Source organism: Pipistrellus kuhlii, unplaced genomic scaffold, assembly GCF_014108245.1.
Source record: "Pipistrellus kuhlii isolate mPipKuh1 unplaced genomic scaffold, mPipKuh1.p scaffold_m20_p_8, whole genome shotgun sequence".
NCBI lineage: Eukaryota > Metazoa > Chordata > Mammalia > Chiroptera > Vespertilionidae > Pipistrellus > Pipistrellus kuhlii.
The window spans coordinates 5,701,075-5,728,017 of NW_023425584.1; positions in this window are offsets into that span (position 1 = coordinate 5,701,075).

The window sequence follows — 26,943 nt, forward strand, 5'->3', positions numbered from 1 at the left end:
CAAACCGGTTTCGGCTAAAAATAATTTAAAAAAAAATAAAAGGACAAGTAATTAGTCTATGTATTAAAAAAAATCCATATATATATATATATATATATATATATATATATATAAACAGAATGGAGGGTTCAATAAACCCTTACTCAGAATATGGTGTAGACTTCCTTGTTCTTTCATATTATTTCATAAAGCTCCAAGTTAGTCTTTTTGGGATCAAGCAAGAGCAAGGCCAGGACTCTGAGACACAAAGCTTGCAAATAAGAACTAGATTAATTTACAAATTTTCATGATTCATAGGATAGAGATGAAGTTTTCAAAACCTGGAGGGGAGAGGGAGAGATAGAGAGAGGGAGGGAAGGAGAGAGAGAGAGAGAGAGAGAGAGAGAGAGAGAGAGAGAGAGAGAGAGAGAGAGAAGAAGAAGAAGAAGGAGGAGGAGGAGGAGGAGGAGGAGGAGGAGGAGGAGGAGGAGGAGGAGGAGGAGAGAAGAAGAAGAGGAGGGGGGGGAAGAAGGAGGTGGGGAGGGGAGGAGGAGGGCGGAGATGGATAGAGGAGGGGAGGACATGCTATGCTATGTGCAGGACTTTAGTGATTATACTAATTCATGGAACAGAAGAAGAAGGATCTGACAATAGAAACAGAAGAGCCATCTGAGAAGACATCAGAAATTGAATTGTCACAACCCCCCTGTGTGATAATTTGATACCAAAATTAATAATTATATCAGGAGGCAGTTTCAACTATTTAATAGTGTAATGGCAATGACAGCCCAGTCTGCAGCCTCTCCTGATTCTGCTACCTATAGCACTGGCTTCAACTCTTCATGAGCCCCGTTGCTATACTCCTTTTCACCCTGAATAGGTACAGTCCTTCTTCAAATGGTACACCATTCCAATACTGTGGACTTTTACTGGCTAATTTCCCAGCATCAATCCCTGTTCCTTTTCCTGCCAAAATCATTCTTTTCTTCTTCTTTATTCCAGTTTTATTGAAGTATAATTGATAAAAGAATTATATACATTTAAACTGTACAGTGTGCTGATTTTTCTAGACATGTATATTATAAAATTACTACCACACATATTTTTGTGCTACCTTTGAGAATGCTTAAGATCTATTCATGTGCATACTACAATATTAAGTATCAAAAGCATAGTGATTATTCTTTGGGTAATTCATTTTTCCCCCTCCATTTCCAGCCATATGGATTGTTTAGAATTTATCCTACCCTTCAGCTTCAGGGTATCCCATCTCTTTAGTTAGAATAATTGGTTCAGAGATGTACATGTCACATCAATGAAATAAAATGAAATATTCACTGGGACTGCTGGAAAAAATGGATTTTGTTAACCCCTTCTGTACTTAAACTTTCCAGCCCAGAGTTGCCAACTGCCATCTTGACTCCATGAAACTTAAAGAGTGCTTAAAATAGAATCAAAAGCAGAGCTGATAAATAGAGAGGAAGAAAAGAGTTCTGGTCTTGTTGTTTGAGCCCTATATGAGGCATCTCTTGAAGCTCGAGTTATCTCTGAACTGTTTAATTTGAACTCAAATGAATTCAATTTGAGTTTTTGTATTACTTGCAACGTAAGGAATTTTAAGCAATACATCCAATAATACTCATGTCTGGTTTTTATGGACTAATTAACCTGTCAAGTACTTATTCCACGTTTAGGATTTTATGAGGCTAACACTGAAAGTTGCTAATTTCCAGAGGTAGGATCTAGTGATGGCTCTTCTGAGAATAATGCCCTGGTTGAACCAGAGGAAGGATTATCCTAAATGAGGGAGCCTAATGCATATAATAAAGGAAAGTAAAGATCCAAATAGCTTTTATGTAATCCCTCTCTTGGCACCACTTCACATTACCGTTATGTCCCTGTTAAGCGGACTTCTTCAGGTGATTTTACCACCTAAGCCATTTAGAGTTAAGACTGAACTTTTATGTTAGTTATGATTTTTACTTGCCAAGAATAGTACCCACTCTAGTTAGTTTGGTACTTATGCATATAAAAATACTAGTGTCCTAATTTTTTCAGCTATTCACAAGACTTTAGTTGCTATTTATGACTTTCCAGTGCCCATTACATATTCCCTTTATTTTCTGATATTACCTCAACTAGCTGAGGCTTTTTATCCAGTACAGTGACTCATATCTACACTGCTATATAAAACATATTCACTGGTGGTCTTTATCACTTACTCTTCTGCTGGCCCAGATTTATCTGGTATGACTCAAAATGGGATGGGATTAAATTTAGGCTCCTGTTCTTTCTCTGAGAGCTTGAAACTATCACATTACTTGTCTGTGTGTGTGTGTGTGTGTGTGTGTGTGTGTGTGTGAGAGAGAGAGAGAGAGAGAGAGAGAGAGAGAGAGAGAGAGAGAGAGAGAGTTAATACAGTAGGAAGCCTTGATGTTATAATGTTTAGTTTAATGAATGTTGTTCCTAGGAAAAATACCTTGAGAGTACACACAGTAAAGGGGAAATTGAGCCCTGGTGGGTTGCTCAGTGTTCAGAGCATCAGCCCAAGGACCAAAAAGTCACAGGTTCAATTCCCAGACAGGGGTATATACCTCAGTTGTGGGTTCTATCCCCATTCTGGGTACATGCATGAGGCAACAAATGGATGTGTCTAGCTCACGTTGATGTTTCTCTCTCTCTCTCTCTCTCTCTCTCTCTCTCTCTCTCTCTCTCCTCACCTTCTTCCACTCTGTCTAAAAATCAATAGAACAAATATCCTCAGGTAATGATTTAATAAAGGGATGGAGATTGATAAATCAGCACCCCAAGGTAAGCAGCTGAATATACCAGTTCAGTAATACTCACCTATAAGTACCTCCTGCCTGTTACCACTAGGTGACAGTATTTGCAAATATTTTATCTGAAGGGAGGGTCTTTGTTACAGAAATTAGATTCTGTTGGTAGAGATGGTTTCAACTAGAAGAGTTGCCAAACACACATATCTGTCATAATCTACACTCTTAGTCATTTGATATCATAGTTATTTATCATCTGGAATACTCTCCTCCTACCTAGTAGTTAACATATGCTGTAAAACAGAATTATGTCCCCCTCCCCCAAGTTCATATGGTAAAGCCCTAATACCCAATATGACTGTATTGAAGAGAAGGGATTTAAGAAGTAATTACAATTAAATAAGATCATAAGAGTTCAAATGCAATAGGATTGGTAACCTTATAAGAAATGGGGGGAAAAAGAGATCTCCCTTTCTCTGTGCAGCACTGAAGAAAGGCCACGTGAACACAGTGAGACAGCGACATCTGCAAGCCAGGAAGAGAGCCCTCACCAGGAACTGACTCCCCAGCCTCCAGAACTGTGAGAAATCAATTTTATGTTTCTTAAGTACTTCGTTACTGCATCCTGAGCATACTCTGTCTCATCCTTTTCTTTGGAAAGGACCTATGACTAATGGCTAAGAATACAATATGTGTTCTGGAGTTAGCATCTGGATTCAATTGCAAGCTCTGTTACTTCCTAGTTGTGGTTATCTTAGCTTCAGTTTTCTCAAGTACAAAATGAGATAAAGTATCTAATTCAATAGGCCATTGTGTGGTTTAATGAGCTAATACTTTTTAAAATGTCAGTAAATGGTAGCTAATATTATGAGTATTGTCTCAGCTCAAATATCACTCCCTCTGGGACCCCTTTTCTGATGCCTTAGCCTGGGGCAAGTCTTCTATGTATAGTTCATAGCACCCTGTGCTTAGCCTTTGAAACATTATAATAGATTGTAGTAATTTGTGTAATTTATGTCTGCCTCCCTCACAGAACTATAGGTTCTTTGAGGATAAAAAGGCCTATGTAAGTTTTCCTTACTGTGGTTTCTCCCAGCAAGTGTCATAGTGCTTGGGACATGTTAAGTGCTCAAGTCAAGTTTGATGAATGGATGAAAAACGCAACTCATTGATTTATATGGGGATTCCATAAACTTTCTTTGATGGATCAAAGTCAAGTAACTTGTAAAAGAAAGAACTATTCTTAATCTTCAGTGAAAAAAAGCTGGAAATGTATTAATCAGTTTACACAAAACAAATTAAAAGTACATCAAATTAGGTAGTTTATGGTATTTGATACCCTCTGAAATTTTAATTGCTTCATTCACCTATGACAATATGTGTCCCTCCCTTGAATCAATATTCTTTTTATTGAAAATTTATGTATTGATGTAGTTTCTGTAATTCAAGCAGAATTTATGAGGCTAAGGAACTTTGTATATAAATAACCCTATCCAAGAAAGTCAGAAGAATCTTTGGCCAAAGTAAATGTTCATTTCGGATAAATGTGGACTTCCATGTACTAAGTTCTTTTAAAGCCACCTGGATGATCTTCAAGTTTTAAAACTTATGTGTTTTTTTTTTAATATTTTATTATGTTTTAACAGGTTTATTTATTTCCCAAAAACAAATCTGGCACATGTTGCCCTGTTAATTTTCCCAAACTATAAAATATTTCAAAGGGGTACAATTTCAGTAATCTTTACAGTCCTTTAGTTATGAAATGATCAACTAGATGAGTAAGGCTCACATGTACAGTAATGAGAAATGATAGTTATTTGTATTTAAAAAGGTATTTCATGTTTCAAAAGCTTTCTCAAAATGTGAGAAAGTTTTGTGGGCTTTACCTACGTTATCTAGACAATAAAATATTCCTTTTTTTTTCTTACCATAGTGATAAAAGTTTAGGCAGTCCTTTTTCTTTGGATTAATCATTGTTTTACCATTTTATTTGTCTCTACATTATCAGGCAGGATGCTCAGACTTTGGCTTTATCACATATGAACCCTACAACTCTCCCAGAATACACTGTGTGCTGGTAGGATTTGGCTTCTTTTGATAAATTGGCCAGTCTTGTGAAATGCTTCCCTAAGCCGAAGTTCTGGAACTTGTCAGGTGTCCTCTCTGACAGTCATGTCTTCCTTTGGCTCTCAAATTACCCAACCAGCTGGGATAAAGCCCATATCTTCCCACAAAGCATGCTTCCTTGGAAATTTAGATCTATTGTTTTTTGGCACTAAAAGTCATGCTCTTGCACTTTCTGTCAAATCAGGGCTAAATAATTTCTTGAAGGTGAGCAACCTTTTAAATGTTGAAGGATTAACAGTTCCAGGGATCGCTGTGTGTTCAGCAATTTGTAAGAAAGATCAGAAGACTAAAATGTTCCTTTATGACTACATTTGAATGTAGCAAGACCCTGATTATTTTTTTTCTTCTTCTTGTGAATTAGTTGAGACCTCCAAGTTAGTCCATCCATTCATACATAGAGCAAATTTCTATACACAAGAGAAGTATGGCTTTTGAATTACATCAGCATGTAATCATTACTATATATTGAATAGGATTGAAAGCAGGGAATTACAAAAGGGTCTTGGGTGACCCTTATCCTCCCATTTATAAAACTCCTGGGAAAAGGATGAATAGATGCCCTATAGAAAGTTAAGTTCTTACAAGCCAGCCAACATGGGAAAAATAAGTAATATCTAAATGTATTCTTAAATCTGTTTGGAAGGTCTGATTTCATTTCTGCTCTCACAAAAGTAATTAGTGCTGTTGTCATCCTAAGAAATAGAGGTAAGTTTCAGAGTAGTTTCCAAACTTTGTTCTACATCAAAACACCTGAGAAGCTTTACAACTCCTGACACCCAGTCTGTGCCCAACACCAGTTAAATTGGAATGCCTAGGTGGGTGTTAGGCAACAATAGTTTTCAAAGCTCCGCAGGAGAATGCAATGTGCAGTAAGATTTGGGATCCTGGGTTAAAATAGGCATGCATTCTCTATCATCCTTCACCTTTTTTAAATGGCTTTGCTAGCACAGTGGTTCTCAATCTGACTGCTCATTAGAATCACAGGGCACCTTTAAAAATCCTATTTGGATTTAGTACTTCGTCTAGGCCAGTGGTTGGCAAGCTGCAGCTCGCGAGCCACATGCGGCTCTTTGGCCCCTTGAGTGTGGCTCTTCCATAAAATATCATGGCCTGAGTGAGTCTATTTTGAAGTGGTGTTAGAAGAAGTATAAGTTTAAAAAATTTGGCTCTCAAAAGAAATTTCAATCGTTGTACTGTTGATATTTGGCTCTGTTGACTAATGAGTTTGCCCTAGGGTCAGTAGTGGATAGCTATTCCCCAACTGACTAATGTGCAGCCATGGTGGAGAATTACTGGGCTACTTGATCCCATAAAGAGGTAGGATAAAGTTGGTCCTTTGGCCTTTTTCTGGCCATTAAGGGCCTCCTACATTTTAAAATTACTGTTCATTAGTTTTGTTGAATGAATTTTCTTTTTTAGTTCACTGGGCTCTAAAATGCAACCATATTTCTGATTCCATCTGAAGTAGAATCATGAGATAAAATACAGAACAGCCAATTAATTTTGATTTCAACTAAATAATGAATACTTTTTAGAACAAGTATGCTTATGCAGTATTTTGGGATGTATTATCAGAAAAAGATTTACTGTTTATCTGAAATTCAAATTTAACTGGTGTTCAGAATTTTTATCTGCTTTATCTGATAGTGCTACTTGGTAGGAAAACATGGGTCACCATTGGGAAAATCAGCAGTTGAATTTGGGGAGTGTTCCATCCTTTCAATCTTTGAGGTTAATGACCTCTCTTTTAGCTCTTACCTCTTCTAGCTGCAGAGGTGGAATGAGTAATTTTGGAATTAAAAACTATTTAAAATTTCTTGGTGGGCAAGCAGACCCACATTTTTCATTTGCATATCATTGGGTGACTATTAGATGAGGAGTATGGGAAAGGAAGAGTGTCACTGTGTAAGAAAATAAGATATAGAGAAAGGTAAGCTTTGGTTCCAGAACCCCAGTTCTGTGCTCTTAAAAGGATTGCCATTTGGAGCCATTTCTATGGCTTTCAAATATTTGAGACTTGATTTTTTGTTCAAAAAAAATTTAAGTCTATCTGAATATCAGATGTTTGCTGCTTTGGCTAGAGTTGAGATAGATAGTTTCCAGGTGAAACTGTTCTCCTGAATCTGAACTAATGGAAACTTCGGAAGTCTCTCACAATCTTGGAAGAACCCCCAAGAGGCTTCCCCAGCAGTTTGGATGCCCTTCAGCCTCATCCTCTAACGGCCATCCATCACTTAGCTGATTCCTGAAATTTCCTTCCTCCTCATCATTCCAAGTAGGACTTGAACTGTAAATAAAAGTCGTGGGTGGGTATATTTCTTGGCTAATAGCAGGCTCTATTCAAAGGGAAAAGGAGTGAGGTTTCAGGATAATTCCCAGAAAGCAGGTGTTGTAATGATTTTACCAAATTGGAGCCTGACATTTTGACGAACAACTCTTGAGCACCCCTCATAATTTCCTCCATAGAGGAGATAAGCAAACAGGTAATATGTCAAATCTCCCTTTGCTGTCCAAGTTTACTAATGGAAGGAGGTGAAACAGGTGAAGCACATTAACTTTTAACCTGTTAACATTGATTTTTTTTCACCAAGCATTAGATGTTTAAAAGGGAAATGCATGCTGGCAGAAAGGAGACAAGACAAAGGCTACTAGGAAGGGGCTGAAAGCTGGCCTGCATTGTGGAACATATTTGGAAGCCAGCTGGGCCCACTTTGCACAGATGTTTTTATAGGAACAAGAGGGAGGGGCAACTGCTCTAGTGTTTGGCACATTAGCAAAGCCGTGGGATGTCTCTTTCCATGATGCTCCTGCTTTCTCAGGGCTGGATGTTGGGGTTGAGAGGACCAGTGGTCAGAGGCTTGGGGATAATTTTATTGTTCAAACTGAACTCTAGGAAATTACATACATTGATAATAGGCTCCCCCCCCCCACTCCCTGCAAGTTCCCCTTTTAAAAGGGTTCATTTATATTTTAGGATGCCAATTCTGAAAACCAAAGAGATGCATGTTTATTTACCTATGGATAAAACAACCCAATCATCATCAACTCTTTTATTCATAAGTGAAAAAACATGTACTATTTGGAGAAAATACTTTCTCCAAATATGTTTTAGAGAGTGATGTAAATTAAATCCTCTCTTTCCCAGATAGTTGGTTTTGCCGGAATGCTGTAGTAGCATGTCTATGTAGTGTGCATTTTAGAACATTGAGGAAATCAATTTTTCTATATAAGTTGGAGATTTGGTGGCCCACCATTGTGCTATTTAGCATTTAGCCCACAGAGTGAAGAAGAAAAAAATCGTTGAGCCAAAATTAGAAACTTGAGAATTTACACACACACACACACACACACACACACACACACACACACCTGGGTTTCCAGGTTCTCTTGAAAAATCAGATTTGGCTATGTTATAACCTAACTCCTCATGCCAGTGGCTGGTAGATCTTTGTATTTTGTAGTGGGCACAAGTTTTCCATTTCATCACAACCCCTGTCACTTTATCATTGGGTTTAAAGTGTGTCAGATATAAGAGACATATTACCTATATGTATGGTTCCTATATACATTTGAATTTGCCATTCAAAATATGAAGCAATCCTGGCCTGTGTAGCTCAGTGGTTGACCTATGAACCTGGAGGTCATGGTTTGATTCCCAGTCAGGGCACATTCCCAGGTTGCAGGCTTGATCTCCAGTAAGGAGTGTGAAGGAAGCAGCCCATCAATGATTTTTTCTCATCACTGATGTTTCTATCTCTCCCTCTTTCTTCCTCTCTGAAATCAACAAAAATATATATCTTTAAAATATGAAGCAAGATTAGATTATTAATCCAATGTCCCCTGAGCTGATTCTATGGTTCTTCTCTTTTATACAAATGAAATTCTTGAAATTGTTATGGGTTAACTTTGCTTCAGGAAGGAACTTGACTAGATTGTAAACATTATCTCTACCCTATTTCAATTTAATTTACTTGGAGTGTGAATGAATTTATGACTAGACGAATAACTCTTCAGTTGATTTTCTTCTTTGGCTGTGTTTTCATTGGTGGAGAATTAAAATGACCATCTGGAAAGGCCCATGTATAAATGAAAAACAGAAATTAATAATTTGAATATTGAAAAGTAGTTGCCTCTACAGATAAAATCTAGCTCAACTGTTGACCTTTTTCCACCTGGTATCAGACAACTTTTAACCAAGAAGTGACTTTGGCAATAACATCTGACCTCTTTGTTTTATAGATAAAACTGAACTTAGAAGAGATAAAGTGACATATCTTAATCATGCTATAGGTTAGTGTCAGAACTGGGACTCAAACCCATCTTTCTTAACTTTCACCAAGGCCAATATTATTCCTATTATCTTTTGCCTCTAATTATGTAGGTACAGTTTCAGGTTTATTTTTCAATTTTTATTGTTGCTATTGTTTATTGCAATAATTTACACTAAAAATTATGATAACATTGTCATAATGACCTTTTAATCATCAGTTATATATGATGAAATTATGAACCATTTCATAGGTACTTCTCTTGAATACATAAGGATTATCCTTAATAATGAAAAATTTATAATTCATATTTTAATTAAAAAGGCTTCCAGCCCGGCCAGTGTGGCTCAGTGTTTGAGTGTCGATCTATGAACAACCAGAAGGTCATGGTTCGATTCTTGTTTGGGCACATGCCCAGGTTGCAGGCTCAATCCCTGATGTGGGGCCTGCAGGAGACAGCCAATAATTCTCTCTCATCATTGATGTTACTATCTCTCCCTCTTCTTCCTCTCTGAAGTCAATACAAATATATTAAAACCAAAACATAACTTAAAAAAAAGCAATGCTAGCAGTCGTTGTCTTTGAAGACTTTAGATGGCATTCCCCACTTCTTTTCTTGTGTTCCAAATTTTCCATCATGAATTGGCATCACTATTATAATTGTTAGAATCTTTAAAGTTATATAAAAGAAACAAAGACAAATCCAGCCTGATAAAGACATGAAGCATTTATGTGAAATTAAAATGTTCCCACACCTCATTCATTCCTGTGAGTGGAATGTAAAGCCCATTTCCTGTGATTCAAATATGCACACACAAAGAGAAAGGACTTGACACATTCCCACAGCGAAAGAAAAATAGTGGCCACAATTGCAAGGGCTGTGTGCTAAGGGCTGTGACCTAGAGTGCATTCCAGGCTGAGTGACACTGACTTAAAAATTTAAAATCTAGCAGTTCCAGTGCTCTCAGTATCTGGCTAATTGACTTAGTTCAGTGTTCTGGTATGGACTGTTATTTTCTCAGAAATTCTGAAAGCTAAGGAGAATTCAAATTTTGCTTTTCCTTTGTCTAGTGTTAAGGGGACTTAAAGAATGGAAAATTAGCACATGACCTCTCTCCCAAAGACTACTGTAACAGCTGTGTGGTTACCAGGGGAGGAGTTTACTTGGATGGGGAAAGAAAATACTTCATTATAAATAATCTGTTTTTACTACTCCTGTTTCTGGGAAACCTGATACATACAATGTACCTAAGTGTATTGGAGGTCAAGTTCTGACTGTGTTTTTATTAAATATTTGACTGTTTTATGTGTTAGTGTAATTGACTGCATTTGAGACCCGGGTGATTAAAGAGCTTGTCTGTAGGAAGCTTGCCTCTCTGTCGCCTACCTTCTGGCTCTATCTCTCTCTGTATTTTGAAAATATTAAATTTTTTAAAATGGCTCACTATACTTTCTCATGCTTCTTAATTTTCATTTCTTAAGAAGGTGAAGCATCACTCAGTGTCAATCAATAAATCGCTATCTCAGTCCTTTAATGTCCCCTCTGCAAAGCTGAGATAATTGGGGGAATAATACTGATAAATAGATCCAATGTTTTGTGTTTGTGAGGAAGACACTACTTTATTTATTTTCCATTCATCCTGGAAAGGACACAGCTCAACTTACAAAAGGGTATTTTAGCTCCCCGAAAAACTATTTCAATGCTTGATCTCAACAAAATGTTGCACCAACTTTTTGTACCAGCAGTTAGCTTTTTGAGGTACTGCTATCTTTAAAATTATTTTTGGTAAATTTCTAGATAAATTATGACCTCTTTTGACTTCTAAATAAACATTAAAATAGACACACACACACACACACACACACACACACACCTCCCTAAACTGCATCTCTAGACCTCCCTGTTACAGTTGGGATGTGGCACAGCTGCTGTTGGAGTTGAACAAGGCCTAGTGACACTTCATATGGCATAGACAGGAAATCCCTTCCCCCTTGTTTCCCCACTGAGTATTTTGGTAATTACACTTTCTTACTGCCTCAGAGTCAGGAGTGGTGAGCTATGGCTTCATGCCAGGATGGTTGAGGCTCTGACACACAGACAGGGGAGTACTTGGAAGTGACAAGAGCACCTCAGCTCAGAAGGAAGAGTAATTGAAAAGCCCCAGACTGCTCCATGCACTGTGAAGTCATTCTTGGAAACAGGCTTTCATAGTCAAAATCCCCTCTCACTCATGAGTCTTCTTGCTTTTCACCCTGCGATGAATGACACAGGTACAAAACAGAACTCATTCACAGTTACAGATGCTGGAAAGGAAAATCCCAAAGGGGAACTTGACCACAGTTTTGGATTCTATTGAAAGTCTTTGAAAATAACTTTTCCAATAGTTGTTGGTTTAAAATGCTAGTTAAATTGAAGGATGAGTGAACCTTTCATGTTACTTTACATTTTATGAAGCACTTACAGTGCAATATATTATTTAGTAGAAGAAAATCAAGTTACTCAGTGGAAAATGGGTTGTGCAATTAGAACTCTGATTGAATATGGTGTATTAATTGTAGTAAAATGTGTAAATTTTGGGGGGGGAAAACTTGGACAGGCAATGAAAAAAACATGACTGGCAGGAGTCCCAGCCTGACATCATATTATGGGTACGTTTTGCCACTGGAAACAAGCAAATCTTGATTCTCATCTCTGCTTTACTACCTTTTAGGGACTAGTCTGAGAGTGGAGGCTTTGGAGCCAAATTTCTTGGATCCATGTCCTGCTTTATTCACTTGTTCTATGTCCCTGGGCAGCCTCCTAGAGTTTCTGTTTTCTCATCTCAGCACAGAGATGATGCCATCTGGTGCATAGCATTGTGAGGATTAAAGCAGACATATGTAATTTAATTGGAAAGGTACTGGCATATTGCATGTCTTTAGAAAATATCAGTCATTATTATTAAATGTGTCACCTTAGTAAAGGCCAGGCACATGACTGCCCCTATTTCAATGTCCTCAGATATAAAAGGAGAGAAGAGAATAATTGAGTAAATAATTGAATACACGTGTTTTGTTAATTTAATTTTAACCTTTTCATTTAAAAAAAATTACAAACACATACAAAAGTAGAAACTAATGTGACTTTAGTTTCCAGTTATGCATGTAAGGAACTTAGAAGTCACACTCCATCCTAACAACCAGTAAAAAGCCTACTTAAAAATTAACTTTTCTAGGATCTGTAGGAGAGGGGAGGACACAAGGCAAACCCCTGCCCCCAGGATTGGAGGGACAGGCAGCTGAATGCAGGGAGGCAGGGCTTCCTGGCAGAGACTCGGGAGCCGATAGGAAACCCCGAGCTGTAAGGGGCCAATTGCTAGAGGGTCAGTGCGGACAAGTCTGAGAGTTAAAAACTCCAGGGGACCCAAGCATAAGGAGAGGCCCACAATATTGTGAAATTTACCTTCAGGAGCTCCCACAGCAAATATTGGAGAAAAATCCCATCATGCTTCCAGCGGGGGAAGGAGAAAGGAACCATTTTAAAATAAGACAGAGCACTCTGTTCCCTTAACAAGGCCCGAATCTGGAGAAAGCAGTTAACCAGAGCCTAACATTGGCGTGTTATCAGAGCTTACTGACCTGGGAAATACTTGTGAGCTCTAGCCATTCTGTTCCACCTAAGTGGGGAGAAACCAGCTGGGAAACACTGGTGACATTCACAGTCCCGAGACATGGGCCCACTGGAAGTCTGAAGCCTGACCATGGGACTGTGGAGCAGTTCCTTCCAAGAGGCCTATTTACAGGAGTGAGTAGGTACATCATGTCTGGCTAGCATGAAAAATATAACAAAGCATCAAACAAAAACACCATAGTTTGAAGAGACAGAGCAAGTCAGAACCAGACATGGCAGGGATATTGGACTTATCGGACTAGGAACTTAAAACCCTTCTCATTAATATGCTACCGGCTCTCATGGATAAAGTAGACAGCATGCAAGAACAGATGGGCAATGTGAGCAGAGAGATGGAAATCCAAAAAAGGGGCCCAAAAGAAATATTAATGTAAATAACCTCATGAGTTCATCAAGTTTTAACAATGGTCACTTTTTACGGTTTTTGTTTCAACTATTGCCCTATCAATTTTTTTTCTTGGACTTTTTAAGCAAATTACAGATATGATATTATTTTAGTCATAAATTCTCCACATGCAGGTGTAGTAGAATGTTTGCAAGGTGACCACACTGATTTTTTTCTGTGTAGCTCCTTTGCACTGTGACTTGCAGCTTTTCCCATTAGGAGGCGGAGTCTGTTTCTGGTTTTGTGAAATGCCTGGACTCATGAATGTGGCAAAAGTGATGTGGGATTCAAGACCCAGGCCTTGGCACTCCCAGATAGGAGCCTTATTTAGCTGAGCCCATCTAAGTTGCTGATCTTACAGACCATGAGTAGGTAGCAGTACTAATTTTGGGTGGTTTAATATGCAGCAATATATATCTAACATAGTGATTTTTTGAAAGTGCTTAACATATGTCTTCATACATAAATATGAAGCCTTTACCATACTGACCAGGGAACTGAACTTACAAAGCATGAGGCATTTTATGATTCTGAGTGAGAGTGCCAATGTGATAACATCAGTGTAGAACTAGTATTCCATGACATTCATTCTAACTTTGAGCCTTCTGTAGCTGAATTAGATATTCCAGCTTAAGGTCCAAGGAGTACTGATCCTTGATCTAACTTCTCTTTTGAGAATCTGATAAAATCTATAGAACTTCTTCCTAGAAATAAAATGCACGTGTACACAATCTCCTTTGCTTTACACACACACACACACACACACACACACACACACACACTTGCCTCCATCATGTCTAACAGTGGCTGACACATAGTAGGTGCTCTGCAATAATTTCAATTGTTATTTGAATGGCTGAACAATTGAATGAATAAATATTCATAAACTGGCATCTCCCAATGTTCTCCCAAAATTGGCATGTATAAGAATCCTTTGGGGAGGAACTTTAAGGATAGCTGTCCAGTCTGTATCTTTTGAGACTCACTATTAGTTTTAGAAATGAAGTCTAGAATCAGATGTGTAAGTTCTCTGACTGATGCTGAGGCAAATGGTCCTTGAGTGTTTTATATTTCCTTCAAAGATGTACAACAGGAGCACGGCCAAACAGGAGAGTCAGATCCTTTGTCCCTGGCAATTTGGGACAAATCAAATATAATCAACATTTTAAAAGAATCAAATAACTAAGTCAGAAACCCATTATCATTTAAAAATAGTTTTCTTTCTGTTTTTGTTCCCCATAACTTCACTATACTTTATTTTACAGATTTTCCTGAGATACATATCTTACAAAAGCTGAAATTTCTCTTGACTAGCTATTTTTGTCAAACTGGGAAAAATTCAGTAGCAGTCATTGAGAATGTAAAAAAAGTGTTTGGAAAATTGTTAGGCTCACTTTTGCCACTGGAGTCTGTAATTTACAGAACATATCGGCTAGCCACCGCCTACAACAAAAATATCAAATACACCTTGAAGAACCTAATCTTTCATTTTTTAAAAAAGGAATTTGAATGGTTAAAACACTTTTAGTTTAAAACTTTTTTATTGATCAGAGAAATACAAATTTAGAGTAATGAGATTTTCTACTGACCAGTTATGAAATGATGTGGAAAACAGGAAATCTTATGCACAAAAACAAGCACTCCTACATGGCCTGGAACCAGTTTTCTAAAGGGCAGCTTGGAAGTAAGTGTCAAATTTCAAAATGTTGGATATATTTTTGGCCCAGCAATTATATTTGAGGGCATGTATCCTTAGAAGATTATTGGATACTAGCAGACTTGTGCATAAATCCATGTACCAGTAGCTCTCTGCGGGGCCTGGCAACTCTGTGCCCACTGCCCAGAGGCTCTCAGTGGCCCAGAGGCCCATCTTTGACCAGGCATGGAACGCTTGCCTTGTTGCCAGGGAGATGAAGCAAGCATTCCGCCAGGCCACTCACACTGCTGGCTCTCAGCGGCCGCCTGTCCTGGCAGGGTTGAGGACTGGCCACCATCTTTATGACAGGGTGATGGTTAATTTGCATATTACCCTCTTATTAGATAGGATGTGTCCAAAGATGTATCCTATTCTCAAGGACATTAATGTATCTTATTCTCAAGGCCACTGGCAAATCAAATATTTTAAAACAATAATAATATCCACTAATTCAGGATTAATGAAATTAGCTGACATATTATAGTCCCATACAATAAAAATAGCTGACACTGAGCACTTACTTTTTGCCTAACCTGTACTTAATTTCTTTATAGGGATTAACTCATCTAATATTTTCAAAAAATACTCTGTGTAAGTAGTATTCTTATCTCACATTAAAGATGAGAAAGGTAAAGCACTGAGAGGTCAAGTAATTTACCCACGATTATGCAGCTGCTGAGGGTAGAGTGTGTGTGGTGGGGAGGGGGCAAAGAAAAGGGGTGCACCCAGGCAATCTAGCTTGAATCTGTACTCTTTAATCCCTACACATGGAAAATGACACAGCACCTGCATAAAGAGGGGACAAGGACATACTTAGTCTGATTCTAACATGTGGTGATACTGATTTTTGGTTTTGTTGAAACACACACACACACATACACACATCATCCTTTTTTGTTAAAGTCATTGTTAACTCTTTTATTAGTTGAAGCCAAGCATATTCCTGATGGATACAGTGCTCAAAATGCTCAGGTATTATTCTTTCTTGATTATAAAAAGAAATATAGAAAGAAATATTGTTTGAATCATTTTCATGGAATCCTTGTAGACTAAAATTAAAACTGAATTAGAATTAGAGTTCATCTAGTTAAATTTCTTCTTTTTACATACCCAAAATAATTAGGGAGAGTAAATGATTATATGACTAGTGGTTCTCTTCTTTTACAACCATTTTTAGAATGTTGCATGGTGACGCCTTCAGTTGGCTTTTTCTGTTGACAGTAAGTTGTAAGTCTTTAAGTTGTAAGTGTTGACTACTATTCATAAGTCATTAAGTACAGTTGATAGACTATGAACATCCTATAGCATCACAATAGATAAATTGCCTGACTAGAAATATGTGTATTCCTTGCCCTGAGCATGAAACTGCTGGCTGATGAATTTGCAGGAGATGTGATTGGAAGAATGCTTGCCTGGGTGTGTTGGTAGCTGTTCTTCATCATAAGCACTTAAAGAGTCATTTTTGTTGGATGATTTTGGTCACTGATAGAAGCTGAGATGTGAAAGCCTATGGCAGCCAGCACAGCAATGAACTCATTATTTTTGTCTCTGCTGGAACATCTTTTTGGGATTTCTATATCACTCACAGCTAATGGGTCTGGACTTGCCACTTATATATCCAAAGTGGATTCCAGTGGTATAATATCATTTTAGAATGAAGCTTAAAAAGGAAGAAGGGGGACACTGAGGGTGTAATATAGAACCCCACCCACAAGACGTTTATTCTAATAACTACATTTGAATGTGTACCAGTGATATCTTTTTCTCATGGCTAGGCCATAAAATGACCCAAAAAATCAGAAGACAGAGCTATATCCTAAACACTTGTGAGTTAGCTCTCAGCTAAAAAATCACCTCCTGTGGAATGTTCCCAGATCCCTCAATCTGGGGCCACTCTAAGCCACTCTAAGATACCACTCCATTTTGGTTTCTTCTAGGGTCTTTTCACCATCTAACCATTATTTTTAAGATTTCTTGTTTATTGTCTCTCTCCACTCACTAGCGTGTTAGATTAGAGGCAGCATGACCTACTCTGCCTTGTTTACTGTGGCATCCTCTGCAGGTGCCAGGTCCCAGAGTAGGAGCTCAATACATATTTGTTGAATGAATGAAAGGGTGACTACAATGCTCTCCCTAACAGCTTTAGCTTCAAAGTCAAGTTCAGAAATTGTTTTAAAGACTGAGGTGAAAGATGGCTTCTCCCTTTTTAATTTTGATGATAGTATTGATCTCTGTGTTAGCCAAGTGCTTGTGTATCTCAGTCCAAAGAGTTCCAATATAAATATATGAACTAGCATATGCCTTACTTGGTCCCATTAAAATTGATACTTGTATGTGTGGGTACACATCTAAGTCAGGGTTATATAATGCTATTGTCTAAGTGGCCAATGGTCTGGGTTATTGAGGAAAAGATATATTTTTTAAAATTGTGCCAGAATTATACAGATATCTTCACATTTCACTGCATATTATGCTGCACAGATATTTTTGCACCCTTCAACTGATCCTGTGATTTACTTATATATAAACATTGTTCTGAGATCTCAGTATAAAAATTACTGAAACCAGTCCAGCATTAGACTTGCTGAGAAAACCTGCAGAGAACTGGATTGAAAAGAAACCTAGGCCTTTGCAACTACTGCATAACAAGAGCAAGACCTTAATTCTGTAACCCAGGAGAAGAACCCATATAGAGCTCTAAAGCTCTCTCTCTCTCTCTCTCTCTCTCTCTCTCTCTCTCTCTCTCTCTCACACACACACACACACACACACACACACACACACACACACACGTGGAATGGAAAGTCATGTGGGACGTAGTGTAGCAAGAACACTATTCATGTCTAAAGATCAGCTAAGCTGCCAGCACACTGAGTTTTTAGAGTAAGATAAAACATTAATTACAGATGTCAAGATTAGAGTTTGCTTTTTTCTGCAAATTCCATGGGGTCTCTAAGCAACTTGATCTTTGAATTCCCAAGGTACTAAAAATCTACAGAGAAGAGATTGTTATTTTAATGTTGCAAGAATCCCCACCTTGAGTGCTGCCAAGTAAAAATCTAGCTTAATAACACAGACTATAAGGAGTATTACTCTCTCTCTCTCTTTTATAGAGGACTAACATTCACTGGTAAAATGCAATTTAAGCTGATAATTGTAGCTGTAAATTTTCCCAAAATTCTATGAGGTGCCTTGCCTGAGCTCAAAGAAACAACTGTATTATCACTGAAATTGGATTTTGATTTTAGAAAGCCTTCCCACACACTAGTTTTTAAAAGTATTTGTCACTTTAAAAGTGTGTGTCATTTTAACAGAGAAGCATTTCCCAGAAGAGGAATTTGGCCGCTGGAAGGCAAAATTTGGGTAATCATATTTGATGTTCATAAATGTGAAATCACCTTCTTTCTTTTTGCCCAGGTCATTAATACTGATCACAGAGAATTATTGGGAACAGAATACAGATTAGATTACCAATGTCCAAGATTTGGAATAACTTACCAACCTCCAAGTAATATCTGCTTATTAGGGAGAAAATGTTGTGGGTATAGACTCTGAGGCCCCAGAAACTCAGGTGTACAAGAAACATAACACTCCTTTTATCTTTTCTTAAATCTCATCTCAATATCAAGCCCCATTCTGCTGAGTGGCATGAAACATAAAATTAGTCACTTGTGAGTAAACTCAGTCTTTCCAGGTTTAAATTCAGGAAGTTGAGAGTTTCTTTCTCTCCATCCTTCTTCCTAGAGTGGCAGATAGAATCATGGTATCAAGAAGATGAGCTCATTGCAGGCAATATATAAATTCATCTGAGCACTCTAAAAATGATGCAAAGCTGAGCTGCCCTGCTCTACCTTGGGTAACGTGATTGGCTGTCTTGAGCCCTCTTGGCCCTCAGCACTCTGCCTTCTTTCTCCAGGCAGGACCACTGTCTCTCAGAAATCCAGAGAGAAGGGGGGTACAGGTCCCTTCTATTATCACATTTGAGCATTATATCATTTCCCCTGTAACACTAACCTCTTTGCTGAGAGCCCCAGATCAGCATCTCACTATTTTATTTTCTAATTCTCTTTTCTTTTATCTTAAAAAGTATGTTGTTTTGTGTGTTTTTAAATAGATATATTTTATTGATTTTTTTACAGAGAGGAAGGGAGAGAGATAGAGAGCTAGAAACGTCGATGAGAGAGAAACATCGACCAGCTGCCTCCTGCACACCCCCTACAGGGGATGTGCTCGCAACTAATGTACATGCCCTTAACCAGAATCGAACCTGGGACCTTTAGTCTGCAGACCGACACTCTACCACTGAGCCAAACTGGTTTCGGCAAGTATGTTAAGTTTTAAAAACTCAACCTTCTAACTCAGCTGGCGTGGCTCAGTGGTTGAGCATCGTCCTATGAACCAGAAGTCACGGTTCAATTCTAGGTTAGGGCATATGCCCTGGTTTTAGGCTTGATTCCTAGTGTGGGACATGCAGGAGGCAGCTGATCAATGATTCTCTTTCATCATTGATGTTTTTATATCTCTCTCCCTCTCCCTTCCTCTCTGAAATAAATAAAAATATATTTTAAAAAATAAACCTTATGAAAAGTTATGACTAATATAATGAAGATTATGTAATTTTTATTTAGATATATCAATACTTTTGTCTCATTTGCTTTATTTCTCTGTATATATAAACACACATTTTTTCCTGAGTCAATGGAAAGTTAGTTGTCTACATCATACCATTTAACCCTGAAATACTTCACTCTGTGCCTACGAAGAACAACACATTCTTCTACCTTATCACATTGAGAATTTAATATGACACAATGCTTTTACTAGAATTACTAGTATATGTTTATATCTAACATTTTTCAATCATCCCAGCAATATCTTTTATATATTCATCCTCCTTCCTCCCTGTCCCTATCTCCTCCTCCTCTTCTTCCTCCTTCTTCTTCTCCTCTTCTTCCTCCTCCTCCTCCTCCTCCTCCTCCTCCTCCTCCTCCTCCTCCTCCTCCTCCTCCTCCTCCTCTGTTCTCCTAATTCCCATCCTCTATTATATTATTATAATTGATGCCAAAGAGCAAATACTTTTAGCTGGCTTCTTGGTGGGACATTTTGGACACTGACTAAATTTAGAAGGACAATCATGTAGATCACATATGAAATCAGTGATTTGGCAAATGAAAACTTGTAGGATCCTCATGAGGGAGTGGATTACTTTCACACAGGCCTCATGTAGCTAAAGGCACAATAGCAGCCTCAAGTGTATCAAGTTAAGAGTGTCTGCTTTCTGATAGTCTCTGAAATTGTCTTTTGGGGGATGAGCTCAGTTTATTAATTAGAGCTGATAACTTGTGAACTTTAAATCAGTTGCAGATTTTCAACATGACAAACTTACTACTTTTGAAAGGCTTATATGTATTATAAAGCTGACAACTTTACAACAGTGAACTAAGGGCCTTTGTGCTGTTCTAAGCAGTATTTAGTTGACACCAGGGAGTATTGTGTAAATACTTCACTGATGAAACAGAGTTCAAATGATAGCATAAACAGTTGAGCTCAGATTCTGGGACTTACTCAACCAACCCTCAGAACATGCTTTGTTGCTTCAGAGATGTGCAGGAAAAACAAAACAACAAAACTTTTCTTTGAAAGTTAAGTCACAGACTGGAAAAAAATATTCACTCTGCACCTGTATGATAAAGGAGTTGTATCAGAATATATATACACAAAGAACTTTCATAGCTCTACAATAAGAAGGGAAATGACCCAATTTAAAATGGGCAAAAGATAACAAACAGGCATCTTATTAACAGAAGAAAAGGGCACCGATTAACTGTAGTCATTGGGAAATGTAAACTAGAATGAGATACCACTTCACACCTACTAGAATGCCTAAAGATGAAAAGACTGCTAATACTAAGTACCAGCACCCCAAATGTCTATCAACATCTGAATATATTAGTGTGTCCATACTATGGGATACTGTTCAGAAAAATAATAAAAAGGAATGAGGCAACAGCATGGATATATCCCCAAATAACTGTACTGAGTAGAAAAAGCCAGGTAAAAATAGTATCAATTGTATGATTCCTTTCATATAAAATTCTAGTAAATGTAATCTGTAGAGGTAGAAAGCATACCAGTAGGCGCATGAAAGTGGGAGTAGGGAGGAGGAGAGGTGAAGCGGATGGATTATACAGGGGCAGGAAGAAACTTGGGAGATGATGTATGTACTCACTATCTTCATTGTGATGATTGTTTCACAAGTCTAAAGATATGTCAAAACTAATCAAATTGTACATATTAAATATGTGCAGTTTATCATATGTCAATTATACCTCAATAAAGATGTCTTATAAAAATGAAAGCATAGTTTAGGAGAAAACATTTGCAATATGTAAAATCAAAAAAGGACTAATACCCAGAATTTTAAAAATAAAAGTTTCCACAGATCAATAAGGAAAAAAGACAACATAATAGGAAAATGGGCAACATAATAGGAAAATTACCCACTAGGTGGATAATATATGTCTGACCATAGGCAAGAGGGAGGTAAATGGAGTTAAAGTGTTGTAATATTCTTGGATTTCTTGGGAAATGGGAAAAGTACTCATTTATATTAGACTAGAGGCACAGTGCATGAATTCCTACACAGTTGGGGTCCAACTGGCCTGCCCTAATGGGGACCAGTAGAGCTGGGCTGGCCAGGGGGAGGGGCTACAGGCAGTAAGCCAGCTGGCCTCACCCCCTGATCGAGGTGAGAGTGGCTGATCGGGGGCAGGGCAGATTGGGGGAGGGGTCACGGGAGATTGGGGGTGTCAATTGAGTCCCCAATCGGGCCAGTTGGCCACCACAGTGCACATCATAGCAACTGGTCATTCTGGTTGTTTCGGTCGTTCCTGCATTCTGGTCACTTGGTTTTTATATATAATCTAGTATATTATATATATATATATATATATATATATATATATATATATATATATATATATATACAATATATATATAAATATACTAGATTCCCAATGCACAAATTCATGCACCTTGAAAGGAACTGTGGGCTGCAAGGCTGCAGTGGGCACAGGAGTGGGTCTTGGGCCATCCTCCGCATTCTCACCCAGCACATCCTGCCATGGCCCCCGGATCCCTCTCTGCCGGCAGCTCCCCTCCCACTGCTGCCTCCCATAGGCTGACAGCACTGGCCCAACACAAACCCGCTGGTGGCGCTGAGCAATTGGGACCAGTGCTGGCCATCAGCAGTGAGTGTGAGTGGTAGCTCTGGTGCTGGCTGTGGGTGCAAGTGGTGGCTCTGGCACCAGCAGTGGGTGTGAGCACTGGGCAGGACTGTGGCACATGGGAGCAAAGAATTTTCAGTAACCACCAGAAGCTATCCCCAATGACAGCAACTGGTGCCCCACCTTGGTCTGGCACCCCCGCTCACCTGCTCCACCATTCTGCTGCAGCTGATGCCTGCCATGTTCCAAACACGTTCCCTGGTGCTCAGCACATGTCATAGTGACTGGTTATTCAGTTGTTCTGTTGTTCCAGTTTTTCCCCTGTTGGGCCTATTTGCATATTAGCCTTTTTATTTTATAGGATAGATTGATTACATTAAAGATGAGTATTTCCAGAAAAACCACTACAAGATAATATAAAATATATGACCATCAACATACTAGAGAAGACACATTTAATAATAAAAATACTTTTTTAATGGCCCCCAACATAAGAGCTCCGAGCCTAAAATTTTTCACATCCCTTTCTAACCATGATTCAGTGTTCAAAAACATTAACAAATTTGTGGATTGTTTAAGCTTCTTACCTTTTTCCCCTACTGTGAGTTAATAATTGTGTGTGTGTATAATGTTTTTTTGTTGTTATTTGCTTCTGGTTATCACCATTGTTATAATTAATGTCTTGAAATGAAGGGTATTGTATTAGGCTGCCAAAACATTTGTTAGAGAAATTTTATCTCTTTAAACACAATCAAAAGGTGATTTATTATCTGTTCTAATAATTACAAGGTAGTTATGATTTTAACTCTAACTTTTTGAATTGTTTTAAAGTAATTTCATTAAAATTTTTTTTTCATTTTGTAAAATAAGTCCCCACTCCCCCTGATTAATATGGAATTTTGGTTCTTATTTTAAGTTAATTTACTTCATATGGCCTTTATCTTGGGACCAATTTCCCTTGGATAATGAAGGCTTACTCTTGAAAAATGCATGATGTTTGGGTAAACAATCTAGTTTGGTGTATGGCATTCAGGAACTATTGTCACTTAGTGGTATTGCCATTTACCTCAGAGGACTGCTCTGGCCAGGTGGCTCAATTGGTTGGAGCTATGAAAGATTGTGGGCTTAATTTCCGGTCATGGAATTACCAAGGTTGCAGGTTCCATTCCCAGTCAGAGCATGAACAGGAGGCAACCAATTGATATTTCTCTCTTTCATCAATGTTTCTCTTTCTTTCTCTCCCCTCCTCTCTCTCTAAAGTCAATAAAAACATATCCCTGGGTGAAGATTAAAAAAAAAATTTTAAAGAAAGTACTAAACCATCATCTTAATATCTATGGGTATTAACTCATATGGTTAGAGTGCACATGAAACTATTCATTGGGCCACAGTCTTAATTTTTCCCAGGATTGATATTCAAAATTATTTACAAACTAGGGGCCCAGTGCATGAAATTCATGCATAGTAGGGTCCCTGGTGGCTTTCAGCCAGAGCCTCCCTTCATTTTGTGCTGCCCCTGGTGGTCAGCGCACGTCATAGTGAGCAATTGGCAATTGATCTCCTGATTGGTCAAGCTCCCAAGGGGACACTTGCATAATATATAATATAATATAATATAATATAATATAATATTATATATATAACTATATAACTATACATATATATATATATAGATATATATATATATAGATATATATATAGATATATATATATATAGATATATATATATATATAGAGAGAGAGAGAGAGAGAGAGAAGTAAGTCATGGACACTGACCAATCAAAATGAATGTCTTCTATAAACAAATGGTAGGGCCATACTGGGGCATTTCAGGCAAACGTACAAATACTACTCTGTTTTGGCTGTTTCACTTCGCTCTAGGTCTACATCATACTGCATTCCTACCCCTAGCTTCCTAGAAAAATAATTATGCTGATATCACACTAACCAAAGGAAGAAGGTGAATTCCCTGTCAAGCCATTTGAGAGTCTAAAGGTTTGTATTAAAACATTTAAAAAGAATTCAGAAAACTTTCCCCTACCTCCATTAAAAAAAATCTTTATTTACTTTTTTGGGGGGATGACATTCTCAGAGGGAAAATTGAATAGCTAGGAAGAGGATGGGGTTTTTGTTCAGTTTGCATTCTGAGAGATTGCACCTGGGATACATTAGACTTAAATTCCAGAGATTAAAAAACAGTGGTTTAAAAACCAATTAAATTATTTTTTTTTCTTTCAAATGGTGGTAGAGTAAGAAAGAAGTCTATATATACTATTCTGGACCTTGGCTTTGTGCAATACTGACTGCTAAGAAGCAGAACCTTGACTTTGAGGATGTTTTCAATGCAATGTTAGATCAGGGCCAGGCCCAGGCCCAAGATTTGTGCAAGTCATGGCCCTTAAAATGAATGTCTCCTTTTTTTCCTCCCCTCCTCCCCACTGGCCACCTCAATTTCCAAATCCGAGTCCTGTCCTTGTGTTAAACCTGTGACCATAGCCTGAGAAGTCCTACTTCCTTTTTCCTAGGAAACTCAGGTTGTTCAAATACTGCATTCCCTTGTTCAGAATTGTTTTCACTACTTTTGTATTGCTTGTTTAATTATTTATTTGTCTCCTTATACTTTCAAAATTATACAAGCAATATATAAATTTATGCTTATAAAACAATTCCTTAAGAGCAGAAATATAGAGAGGAAGAAAGTGAAGATCTCTGTTCAGTTCCTCCTTCCATCCAATTCATTTCTTTCTCTAGAGGTCATTGTTGCTATGGCAGCCCTTCCATGCATTTATATATACACTTATGTGTGTTTGCCTAGACACACTTAAAATTTATATATTAATCCTTTATGTATTGTTTTGAAACTTTTTTCCTGTTTTTTAAACCTCACAGTGTATTTTGCAGTTTTCTATAATAGGAGCTATGGTAGGGTCCTAGTTTTTTTTTTTTTTTTTTTAATGTTGTATGATCATGTGTTCAAAACCAGTATCATTCTATCATGTATTGAGTACCAGCTATGTTCCAGACTATATTATGGCTTTTTAGAGTGAAATCTTACTTAATTTTCACAAAAGTCCTGCAGAAAATGAAACTTTGTCATCTTCTTTTTAACCTGGCAGGAAAATTAGTCACTGAGAACCTAAGCAATTTGGCTCAAGTCACTTAGCTGATAAGCAGTGGAGCTGAGATGTGAGCCCAAACAGCCTGGTTCTGGAGACTTAATTCCAACCACTATACTTTGCTCCAGATATAAATATATAATTCTCTTCATTTAGTATCCCCCTCTTCATGGACATTTAAGTTGTTCAAATTTTAAATTATTATAAATGCCATTAGATCAGACATCCTTGTTTATCTGTCTTTTTGTGCATGTGCAAATATTTCTGTGGCATAGAGCCTTAAAAATGTGTTCTCTGGATCAAAAGCCATGTTCATTTTAAAGTGTGATAATTCAAGTAAGAGGAGGCCTGTTGCATATGGTTAATTATTGACCCTGACCATGATCTAATTCAGAGCAAGTTATAACAGGTACGTTTGAAAGATTTTCGAAAAGTCTCAACTCTGAAGCCCAGTCTATCTTCCTATACCGTGATCTCATCCTCAGACCCTCCAAACTCCTCCCTGATCTGTCTCCAGGGAGGATTTGGCTAGTCCACATATTATTCTGCCCCAGATCTCTGTTTATTTCATTTTCATTTGACTTGTTTCATAATGATGCAATTAGCATGTGGAGGAGGTCTCATTGCCCAGGGGATTGTAAGTGGGAACCAGAATTCCATCTCACTGGGACCTCTTCAGATCTTTTTGGTTGATTGGACTCTTACAGTGCTCTTGTTTATGCTTATTCTTATGGTCACAAGAATATAAACATATTCTCTGCCTTTGTTGTTGTTGTTGTTTACTTAAAGAGCCTATACTCTTTTTCTCCTTAAATTTTCTAGTTTAACTCTTTACTTTTACTTATGAATCTTACTACATTTCTCTCTTCCACTTTAACATATTCACTTTCTAAGCAATATTGAATACTCAACAAGGATATTGTTTATACAGGTCACGTATTTAAGTAAGAGTCTCATTTAGCTGGATGACTTCACTGGGTCCAGAGAGCTGAAATTTCTGAGTGGTCAAGCATCTTTGCCTTGATTTACTGGAGATGCAAGCATGGGTTTACATTTGAGTGCTCTGGACACAGAGAGAGCAGAGAATATGATACAGAGAGTACAAAATCATGTTTAATATGAACACCTCTCTCTCTTGGGAACTACATGAAAAGTCCAACCTGGATAAGTAAAGAAGGACATTTTTTAAGAGACTGACTCTGTTATAAATCTCAGAGAAGACAGAATTTGAGCTTATAGGCTGTGCTTGTCGGTAGAATTATATTCTGCTTTCCTGAGAAATATTGTTTAGTCTTATACCTCATAGAAATCTATACTCCATTGGGCCCTTAATAAATATTTGATATTGTATTTTGTTTCCTTTTCCTCTGGTAAACTGATGGTAGAAAGTCTGAGTCAGATGTTTAAGAGAAATTCAGTTACAAGCCTCTCTTCGTTTTTATGTGCACCATAAAAACTCCCTCAGTCAGATACATTTAAAAAAATTAACTCTCCATTGCCTGGTTAAGTAGTGACCTTTCTCATCCCTCTGAAGATAGAAATTAATATAGAACTTTTTGAGTTAAGTCAATTCCTAAAAGATAATTTTGACCTATTTCCAGATTCTTGTGAGCTTCTCTCTTAAAATTATTCTCCACCTGTGTGAGCAGGAGTGAGAGGGCATGAAGACAGGTCTCTTCCTCCCACCCAAGGGAAAAGT